The sequence below is a fragment of the Trichechus manatus genome, unplaced genomic scaffold (assembly GCF_000243295.1).
Source record: "Trichechus manatus latirostris isolate Lorelei unplaced genomic scaffold, TriManLat1.0 scaffold00170, whole genome shotgun sequence".
Taxonomy (NCBI): Eukaryota; Metazoa; Chordata; class Mammalia; order Sirenia; family Trichechidae; genus Trichechus; species Trichechus manatus.
Window position 1 is genome coordinate 4,956,924 of NW_004444106.1, and position 11,568 is coordinate 4,968,491.

Here is an 11,568-nt window from a genome sequence, read left to right on the forward strand (position 1 = left end):
GTATCTGAGCTCTGAAATCCAAGCAAGAACTAAGAGAGATTCCCACCAGCCTTCCCTCCCCCTGCCTCCTCCACTTTCTCAGCTGGAGCAAGTGCTGCCTGTTGCATTAAATATGAATGGGCTCAATTCTTCTATTAGAAGACAGAGATTCTCATACTGTATTAAAAACAGCCAGCTACATGTGGGTAACAAGAACTTTAAAGTACTGAAAGAAAGGTTGAAATTCAAGGATTAGCAAAGTGATACCAGGCAAACCTAAGCAAAAGGAAAGCAGGTATGTGTGGCAGAGATGCTAGCTGTCCCCAATATCCATTCTCCCCTTCTTCCATGATAATAGAATTTTTAGCCGGGCAAATGGCTGCCCAAAAAAGACTACATTACCCAGCCTCCCTTGCAGCTTAGTGTAGCCACGTGTCTAAATTCTGGCCAATAGGGTGTGAGCATAAAAGCTATGTGGGATTTCCTGGTCACACTCTCCTCTTCCACTCACCACCTTCTTGCTATTTGGAATATGGACATGGTGGGGACCACGCAGATGAGGGCAAGCCACTATGGACGGTGTAACAACAAGAGAGGAGCCTGGATCCCCAACATGGGGAGCGTGCCACACCAGCACACTGCACTGAGGCCTCTGTGGGCAGAGCTGCCTTAGTGACTTTTGTGTGAGAGAGAAATAAATATTTGTCTTATTATTTTGAGTCTCTGTCACATCCAGCTGGACCTCACATGTTGTAATGCACATGGCAATATTAAAATCAGTCAAAGTAGAATGTAACAATAAAAACACCAAGCAGGACAAAGAGAATCATTATAAAATAATTTGTGAAGACAGTATGGTCTGTTACAAATCTATAGGCACAAGACAACATAATTGCTAAATTAAATAATGTTCAAAGTACTAGAAATGCAAGACTGAAAAATACTTTAGGAAAAAATTACAATATACTTCTTTTAGAATAAGATAGATCCCATAAAACCAAAAAGAAAAAAAGAAAAAAAGGCAAGGACATAGAGACGTTGAATCAAATATGATTTATTAGATGTATACAGAACTTTACATCCCAAATGAGATTATATATTTTTTAGATGTTCATAGAACATTTACAAAAATTGATCTTGTATTTTGTTGCCTGATTAGGGTCCGTGCCCTGGAGCTGTTGAGCTAATGAAACGTACTCCAAGTCAGAAAGAGTGAGATAGTTTATTTAGGAAGTGGCCACCAATGCGGATCCAACAGCAATGCAGGCTGTCTCTATGGAGTCCCAAAAGGCATTTTTACATTAGATAGAGCTAATAATCTACTGAGTTTTTTGGCACCCCTTAAATCTTATGTCCGAGGTGAATGCCTTACTTGCCTCATCCTAATCTTGGCCCTATATCTGAATACACTTCCTAGCCTCTCTTGCAGATAGGTGGGGTCAAGCAGCTGATGTCTGGCCAAAGCAGTGTGGGAAGAAGTGATGTATATTGCCTCCAGAGGAAGTGAAGTAAAACCCTCTGGTACTACCCTCCATACTCTGTGTTTTAGTAATCTAGTGCTGTTATAACAGAAATATCAGAAGTGGATGGCTTTAACAGAAATTTATTCCCTCACAGTCTAGGAGGCTAGAAGTCCGAATCCAGGGTGCCAGCTCCAGGGGAAGGGTTTCTCTCTCTGTCGTTTCTGGGGGAAGGTCCTTGTTATCAATCTTCCCCAGTCAAGGAGCTTCTCAGCGCAGAGACCCCGGGTCCAAAGGATGCACTATTCTCCTGGCTCTTGTTTCTCGGTGGTACGAGGTCCCCATGTCTCTGCTCGCTTCTCTCTTTTCTATCTCAAAAGAAATTGACTTAAAACATAAACTGATCTCGTAGATTGAGTCCTGCCTCATTAACATAACTGCTGCTAATCCCACCTCATTAACATCATAGAGGTAAGATTTACAACACATAGGAAAATCACAGCAGATGACAAAATGGTGGACAATCACACAATACTGGCAATCACAGCCTAGCCAAGTTGACACATATTTTGGGGGGACACAATTCAATACATGACACTCTGTTTCCCCATCTATGAATGGAGAAGACCCCGAGGACTCAGAGGAAGGTGAAGCTGTAAGATGGAAGAAGCCTGGGTCCCTGAATCCCCAATTAGAGGAGAGACGCCCAGGAGAGCCTTTAATCAGGAACATCTATACTGGAAAGTTATATGAACAATTTTTATTGTATTCAGCCGCTGTCGTCTTGGGCTTGTTTGTTACAGCGGTAGTACAATTTACTTAATCATCTGCACCTGAGGTCTAAGAGCCAAAAGAAAAAAGTAAGATACAGGTTCTTTTGTTTAACTGTAAACCCCTTTCCTTCCTGTCCCCATTTTACAATTTTTGTCGAGGCTCTATTCTCCTGTAGCAGGGGTTTTCAGCAATAAATAGAGCAAAAGCTGCTGAGCACGTGTCCCTTTATATCCCCCACACATAAGCCAAGAGCTAATGCATACCCTGCAGTGCCTCTGTCCAATCCTGAAGCAGTGAGGGTCCAGGCTAGAAACAGATAGCACTCTCAGATTAGGGTCATTTAAAGAGAACTTACTAAAGAGACTACAGTCATGTGTCACTTAATGCCCACTGTACGTTCTGTTCTGTGAAATAGGACATTATGTGATTTGGACACTGTGCAAACACCATATTATATACAACAGTCCCCAGATTATGAATAATTCTGTTCCTAAGTCTGTCTTTAAGTCGAATTTGTAGGTAAGTGGAAACAGTTAGGTACAGTCGTATCTAAGGTCAATTAGTCCAATGTTTGTCTCAGTATATAGTATATACAGTAACCTTCTATGCATAAAAAACATTAAAGAAAAACTCCCAGATACACTAAAATATAGTTAACATAATAATACAGTAATAATAATAATATTGTTTTGATGCATGTTGCAAAATAGCGTCCGTTTGTTATTACACCACTGTGTGTACCTCAAATTTGTAATAGGTTTTACAAGGGTTGTTTATAACTATGGGTTGTATGTAAGTCAGATGTTCATAACCCGGGGACAATAGAAAGTACAGTATAGTGCGTACTAAGCCGGTAACACAGGCGTTTATTGTGACTACCAAGACATACGTATTACAGGTTATATATGTACTGTACTATTATACGGAGCCCTAGAGGCACAGTGGTTAGGAGCTATGGCTGCTAACCAAAAGATAGACAATTCAAATCCACCAGCCGTTCCTTGGAAACCCTATGGCGCAGTTCTGCTCTGTTCTATAAGGTCACTATAAGTCAGAATTGACTCAATGGCAACGAGTTAGGTTTCTTTTTTTTTTTTTTTTTAGTCCCTCAGATAACTAGAATGCAGTAGATTCTTGCATAACAAAAAAAAAAAAAAAAATGACTTTCAGTTGTAACAAGCAGCCGCTTTCTTTTCTTCCCGTTCCAATTCATGGTCCCAGAGGTACTCACAAGTTAGCACACTATTCCTAACAGTTGTACATGACAACTGCAGAACTTGGAAAAAATTTCTTTTTACTTGTTTTTTATTGTGCTAAATATATAGGTAACAAAACATTTGCCCTTTCAACAATCACAATTTTTATTGTTGCTGTTGGCATGGAGTCAGTTCTGACTCATGGAGACTCCATGTGTGCAAAGTAGATCTGCTCCACAGGGATTTTAAGACTGTGACCTGTCGGAAGCAGATCACCAGGCTTGTATTCTGAGGCACCTCTGGATGTGTTCGAACTGCCAACCTTTTGGCTAGTAGTTGAGCACTTAACTGTTTGTGGCACCAGGTACTCCATCCAATTCTTATTAGATAGATAGATATACACACACATATATAATAAGTATACATATGTATACACACATACATAATAAGTGTATGTATGTATATACACACACATATATGTATATATTTGTTGTTGTCTTGTGCTATCCAGTCAATTCCAACTCATGGCAACCACATGTGTTACCGAGTGGAACTGCTCCATAGGGTTTTCTTGGCTGTAAATTTTTACAGAAGCAGATCACCAGGCCTTTTCTTCTGTGGTGCCACTGGGTGGGTTCAAACCAACAACTTTTCAGTTACCAGCTGAGTACAAATCGTTTGGCCACCCAGAGATCTATATATATATATGAGTACTCAACGGCAACTGGTTTGGTTTTTGGTTTGGTTTATACACACACACACACACACACACACACACACGTAATAGGTTGTATATAACCCACTGCCATCGAGTCGATTCCAACTTGTAGAGACCCTACAGGACAAAGGAGAACTGCTCCATAGGGTTTCTAAGGTTGTGGTCTTTACAGAAGCAGACTGCCACATCTTTCTCCCGCAGAGAGGCTGGTGGGTTCAAGCCGCCGACCTCTTGGTTAGCAGCCAAGCGCTTTAACCACTGTACCACCAGGGCTCCTTGGGCTGTATATATGATTCATATATATATGGGTTTAACATATAATGCACGAAGCAAACTACCAATCTTGCTTTAAGAGGTACTGAAAATCGTAATAAAAGTGATAGCAATTTAGAAAATGAAATAAAGGCATTTTGTAATACTTTCCATAATAATAATAACATCATATGTGACCCCATTGCAACACTTAAATATGTTGTGTAAAATCCACGACTCGTTTCCAAATCCAAGTACTGCTTTAAATATTGACAATTTCAGCTATTACTGCCTCAGCAGAGAGAAGTTTCTCCAAGTGGAAACGAACAAACAACCTAAGAACTACCGTGATTCAAGAAAAGCTGTCTAATCTGGCATGGTTGTTGTTGATTACTGTCAATAAAAAACAAATTATATGAAAATATCTAACAACATATTTAGTGATTTTACTGAGAGAAGTTTGAAAAGTAAAATTAAAAAAATATATATACTGATTTAAGAATTTAACGTCTTTATAAGTCCTCCAAATATCACCAGCCCATTAACATAACATCCGGGCTCATGCAATAGTCATTAAATATAGTTGTCTTTGTTTCGCCAACTTTCATTCATGCAAAAACCATATTTTTCAATTTTGCATTATGAAGGTATACTTCTCAAGGTAGAGAGACAGAGCATCTCTTATTTAGCAGATTATGAGCTTGATTTATAACTTTTCAATATTTCCAAATAAGGGATGGTGGCCTCCAGTTGTGTTCTTGCAAATGGTAGAGAGAAGCCTGGCTTTGATTTCTGCCCACAGTGAACCTGCAGGGACCTTCAGGCAGGGGGCCAGGAGAAGTCACTGCCGACCTCAGTCTCTGCCCTTCCTCCATCAGACCCTGCCACTACTACTCATTGTCTGAACACAGGTGGATGTCAGTCCATGAAGCCTCCCAGGACACAAAGCAGGGCAGACAAACGTGGGAGTGGATCCAGAAGGAAAATGGAAGCTATCCAGCATATCACATGAGGTCCAACAGCGGGTCTTTTACCCTGTTTTGCTACAGGAAGCGCAACTTTAAGTAAAGCCTCGGTGATTTTGATATCTTCTCCACCTTTAGAGCAAAGTTCACCAATTTGTACCAAAGAGCACTGTTTTGTGCTTGTACCAAATAATTAATTTGGTACAGAGATCACAGTTGAATAAAGTATAAAGTTCCCAGACAGGTTACATAGCAGGTCCAGTAAAGTCCAATTTCCAGATATCATTTCTGTCTTCCAGAGAAGCCTTTTTCTCCTTTGATCTCACCACACGGGCACACTAACACACTCATTCCCACAGATACAAATTTATATGCTTTATTCAGCCCGGGGTCATCACTGTTATACTTACTATTTTCCCATTTCCACTGTTAACTATTTTCATCACAATTCTTACCCGACCGTGAACCACTTGAGAACGACTGGTTTGCTTTTGTGAACTAGTAACATAATGAAGCCCAACTGGAGCAATGAAAAACAGACATTGGACAAACATAAGCCAGTGACATGCAATGACATGAAGTTCCGTGGGCTGAGGTGCAGTGCACTCTGTTTTCAGAGCCTCAGCTGAGATCAGTCTGCCAATTCAGGCCTTGCAAGCAATGCTCAGCCTTTCAGAGTGAAAGGTTACTAAAAGCATATTGCAAGAAGGAAAAAGAAAAAGGTGGATTTCCGTGTCAATCGTAATTAATCTTAGATTTCATTCTGTGAAACGCACATAAACAAAATCATTTCAGTGCTTCTTCTAAATTGGCCAAACCGCCTTTGGACCACTTGAGGGACCCCAGGGATGGGAGTATGCTGCAGCCAATTGTTACATTTTCAGGAATGTTGTTGAGCTGGTAGTTAAACACAGCCATTATTGAAAATTTAAAAATGTAAACTGATAATGAAATAAATTATATTAAAAATGACAATAAATACTCAAAACTCATCACTTCCTAAATATTTGATTACTTCAACTATTATTTTGAGGTTATTTATCCTATCATATTTGTATGGTGGGAATACTGAACAGTGACATGCAACTTCACTTTCAGTGACCCTTCATTGGCAGTTAAACAATGACCAGCACACCTCTGGAGGAGGGGAATGATGATCTGTTTCCACTGTGTGAGCGTCCTTTCTGTCCTCTAGGGGTTCCGCAGGGTCAGGGGTCAGCTTTTGCCTCCCAGCTCTCAGTCCTCTGCTCTCATCTCCTAGAACTCAATCAGCCTACCAGATAGTAAGGGGTCAAAATGCAGGCTCACTGCTCGAGAAGGAGGCAAACAGGTGAGAAATCCTCAGTCACACAGCAAATGAAACTGTGAGCTTAACAGAGGCAGAGAACCCAGTTGGCTCTGGAGCTAGACTGCTGGGACAAATGACTTCACTTCTCTGCGCCTCTGTTTCCTCATCTGTAAAATGGGGATAATAACAGTACCTCCCATAGAGGGTTTGAGTGAGGACAGAATAAGAGAAAACACTGCAGAGTGCCTGGAAAGACACACCAATAACCACCATTTGCTATCCATCCTTTTAAGACCTCTCTTTCCATAGGCATTTGGTCAGCACTGACTGCCTCGCACACTATGACTGGTAACAAGAACCCAAAGCTGCACCTCAGCCCTCAAGGAGCTTCCTGTGTAGAAGAAAGACAACAGAAAAAAGGGAACTATTGGTTTTTAATAGTGCCTGTTTTGACATTGGAAAACCTGGTGGTATAGTGGTTAAGAGTTTGGCTGCTAACCAAAAGGTCGGCCGTTCGAATCCACCAGGCGCTCCTTGGAAACCCTATGGGGCAGTTCTACTCTTTCCTATAGGGTCACTATGAGTCGGAATCGACTCGATGGCAATGGGTTTGGGTTTTGACATTAGCTTTGCGGGACAAGGGCCTCTCTCTAATTGTTTCACATAACAAGGCTTCCCTTCCAAGCCGAGCTCTAATTTCTGGAGGGCTCATTCCAGGCCTGTTCCCAACCAAGGGCAGGGAGAATTCTCCCTGAGCCCCTTTCTCCAGATGGGAGACAAGGGCAAGTAACTGAGAGGCTGATATAATGGAGGTGCACCACAGAAACAGATAAAGATCTACACAGCAGCGTTATTCAGAATGGCCTCACACTGGAGACAGCTTAATTGTCCACCAACATTAAAATGGGGAGATAAATAGTATTCATACAATGGAACACTACACTGCAACGGCCATTACAAACTACAGACAGTCCATGGAAATGGCGAAGACAAAGACCTCTCCTCCTTCTCTGCCCTGCAGTAAACCACCTGTCCTCCTTCCTTGCCTCCCATGGCCTGCCTCAGCATGCTAACATCCTTCCTATTTTGTTTCCCCAGACCTTGACAAGTTGCTGGCTGAATGAAGCACTGTCTCTAGGGAGGGCTGTGGGAGCAGAGGGGAAGGGAGGGAGGTTAAACTGTTGGCTAGCTCACAAATCAGACAAACTTGAGTGTGATCCAATCTCCAGTCCTGGCCAGCAGAGGGACCTGGAGTAACTGAGGTGAGCTCTCTGAGTCTCAGTTTCCTTCTTTGCCAGCTAGGAATAAAACTCCAGTATCTCATAGGATTGCTGTGAAGAGTAAACGCAGTTCATAAGGTAGGTACTCAATGAATGTAGGTTTCCTTGCCTTAACGCAGTGGTCCTCAGACAATAGCGGGTCTGAGAATTTGCATTTCTAACAAGTTCCCACATGTCTGTCAGTTTGTCATACTGTGGTGGCTTGTGTGTTGCTGTGATGCTGGAAGCTATGCCACCGATGTTTCAAATACCAGCAAAGTCACCCATGGTGGACAGGTTTCAGATGAGCTTCTAACCTAAGACACACTAGGAAGAATGACCTGGCGGTCTATTTCTGAAAAAAATTAGCCAGTGAAAACCTTATGAACAGCAGCGGAACACTGTCTGATAATAGTGCTGGAAGATGAGCCCCTCAGGTTGTAAGACACTCAAAATACGACTGGAGAAGAGCTGCCTCCTCAAAGAGTTGACTTTAATGACGTGGAGTCCAGCTTTTGGAACCTTCATTTGCTGACGTGGCATGACTCAAAATGAGAAAACAGCTGCAAACATCCATTAATAATCAGAAGGTGGAATGTAAAAAGTATGAATCTAGGAAAATTGGAAATCATCAGAAATGCAATGGAACACATAAACATTGATACCCTAGGCATTAGTGAGCTGAAAGGGAATGGTATTGGCCATTTTGAATCAGACAATCATATGAGCTACTATGCCGGGAGTGGCAAATTGAAAAGGATTGGCATTGCAATCATTGTCAAAAAGAATATTTCAAAAGATCTATCCTGAAGTACACTGCTGTCAGTGATAGGTTAAAATCCACCCGCCTGCAAGGAAGACCAGTTAATGCGACTATTATTGAAATTTATGCACCAAACACTAAGGCCAAAGATGAAGAAACTGTTTTACCAACTTCTGCAGTCCAAAATTGATCAAACATGCAATCAAGATACATTGATAATTACTGGTGATGGGAATGGGAAAGTTGGAAACAAAGCAGAGTTGGAAACAAAAATGCCAGAGATAGCATGATAGAATTTTGCAAGACCAGCGACTTCTTCATTGCAAAAGATTTTTTTCAACAATAGAAACGGTGACTGTGCAAGTTGTCTTAGGCTGGGTTCTCTAGAGAAGCAAAACCAGTAAAGCCTATAAATACATATAGAAAGAGATTTATATTAAGGAAACGGCTCACGTGACTGTAGAAGCTAGATTGTCCCAAGTCCGTAAATCAGGATAGAGGCTTCTCCTGATTCACATAGCTGAAGGGGCTCGCAAACCCAAGATCAGCAGGTTGGAGTGCAGGGCTCTTGCTCACAGGTTGTGAAGATCAACGAATCCCAATATTGGCAGGCAAGACTGCAAGGCTTCTCCTGATTCATGTAACTGCAGGGGCTGGTGAACCCAAGATTGGCAGGTAAGCTGCTAGCTCAAGTCCCAAGAACCAGAGGTCAGACAAACAGAGGCCAGCTGCAGGACCCAGAGCAGGCAAAAGCCAGAACGTCCACTTATATTCAATGCAGGCCACAAGCCCAAGGAAACTCCCTTTCAATTGATTAGCTGCTCATAGCAGATCCCATTATGGGGGTGATCACATATAAACACTGAGAATCATGGTCCAGCCAAGTTGATATACAATCTTAACCATCACACAAGTGGACCTCCCAAGATGGAATATACAGGAATCAAATCAACTACATCTGTGGAAAGACTCGATGGAGAAGCTCAATATCATCAGCCAGAACAAGACCAGGGGCCAACTGTGGTACAGATCATCAATTGCTCATATGCAAGTTCAACTTTGAGCTGAAGAATATTAAAACAAGTCCACAAGAGCCAAAGTACAACCTTGAGTATATCTCACCTGAATTTAGAGACCATCTCAAGAACAGATTTGACACATTGAACACTAATGACTGAAGACCAGAAGAGTTGCCAAATGACATCAAGGACATCATACATGAAGAAAGCAAAAGGTCATTAAAAAGACAGGTAGGAAAGAAAAGACCAAAATGGATGTCAGAAGAGACTCTGAAACTTGCTCTTGAACCTAGAGTAACTAAAGTGAATGGAAGAAAAGATGAAATAAAAGAGCTGAACAGAAGATTTCAAAGGGCAGCTCGAGAAGACAAAATAAAGTATTATAATGAATGTGCAAAAACCTGGAGTTAGAAAACCAAAAGGGAAGAACGCACTTGGAATTTCTTAAGCTGAAAGAACTGAAGAAAAATTCAAGCCAGTACCCTCTGGCCTTCTCATCCTTGCCCCTAAGCTGGTGTGCCCCTTTAGTCTCATTTTGTTTTATGGGCCTGTCTAATCTTTGGCTGAAGGGTGACCTCAGGAGTGACTTCATTACTGAGCTATAAGGGTGTCTGGGGGCCATACTCTCAGGGTTTCTCCAGTCTCTGTCAGACCAGTAAGTCTGGTCTTTTTTCCTGAGTTAGAATTTTGTTCTACATTTTTCTCCAGCTCTGTCAGGGACCCGCTATTGTGATCTCTGTCAGAGCAGTCAGTAGTGGTAGCTGGGCACCATCTAGTTGTGCTGGACTCAGTCTTGTGGAGGCTGTGGTAGTTGTGGTCCATTAGTCCTTTGGACTAATCTTTCCCTTGTGTCTTTGGTTTTCTTCGTTCTCCCTTGCTCCACATGGGTGAGACCAGAGGGGTATCTTAGATGGCCGCTCACAAGCTTTTAAGATGCAGACACTACTCACCAAAGTAGAATGTACAACTACAGTTTTTACAATCACAATTAACCCTTTAACAATAATTACTCAACAGCTGAATCATATAATCCTATCGACATCTTCCCCCACCCTCTTCCCCAGACCTATCAGGAAAAGAGGAATCTATTCAGCAGGGATCCTTCCTTGAACCCTCATTTTGAGTGTAAACACATCCACAAAAGCATGTAAGCCAAACGCTTCATGCCTTTACCTCCCCCTATTTGAGACAGCCAATGTTTAAATTGCCCATCCCTACCAAACCAATACTCTAAGGAGACAAGCATGTTCCTGGATCTGAAGAATCTTCTGTTCTGATTGAAACTTTGAGAATCTGAATCCATAAGCAAAGTCCAGTCCAAGACAAGCCATCAAATTGCAGCAATCTACACTAGCTCACGGTGTCAAACATCTCTTTCTGTCTTCATCTGGTAGGGTTCTGGTCAGCTAGCTCCTTTATCCCCATTCAGTCAGGGTCAGCTCATCCCTAGCCATCCACGCTAGGTCAATGGGTACTAGCCATAGGCTCAGGAGTCCACATAACTCCCTACACTTCAGACCAGCCAGCCCCTTTTCTTTCACTCTCATCCCTAACTCCCATTGGCTAGGTCAACACGTGCCAATGGAATGTCCAAACTCAGCCCACCTCTTCATTGCGGCACCTCCCCCACTTTCATTCATTGAGAGGACCCAGGTGGTCATCTCAAGCAACCATCCCAGGCTGTCTACTCGCCCTCTTTCTTTAACTTTCCTGTAACAGTCCTAGAAGGGTGTTCTTCTGATGTACATTGACTTTTCCTGCTTCTATGCACCCAACAGCAAACCGCTTGATCACACTGAAAAAGCGAAAGTCTTTTTTTTTGCAGGTCCTTCCTTCAAATGCAAATCTCCTCCTCTCCCAGCAGTTTTGGGTGGGTCTGCATGTCTTTTCAAATG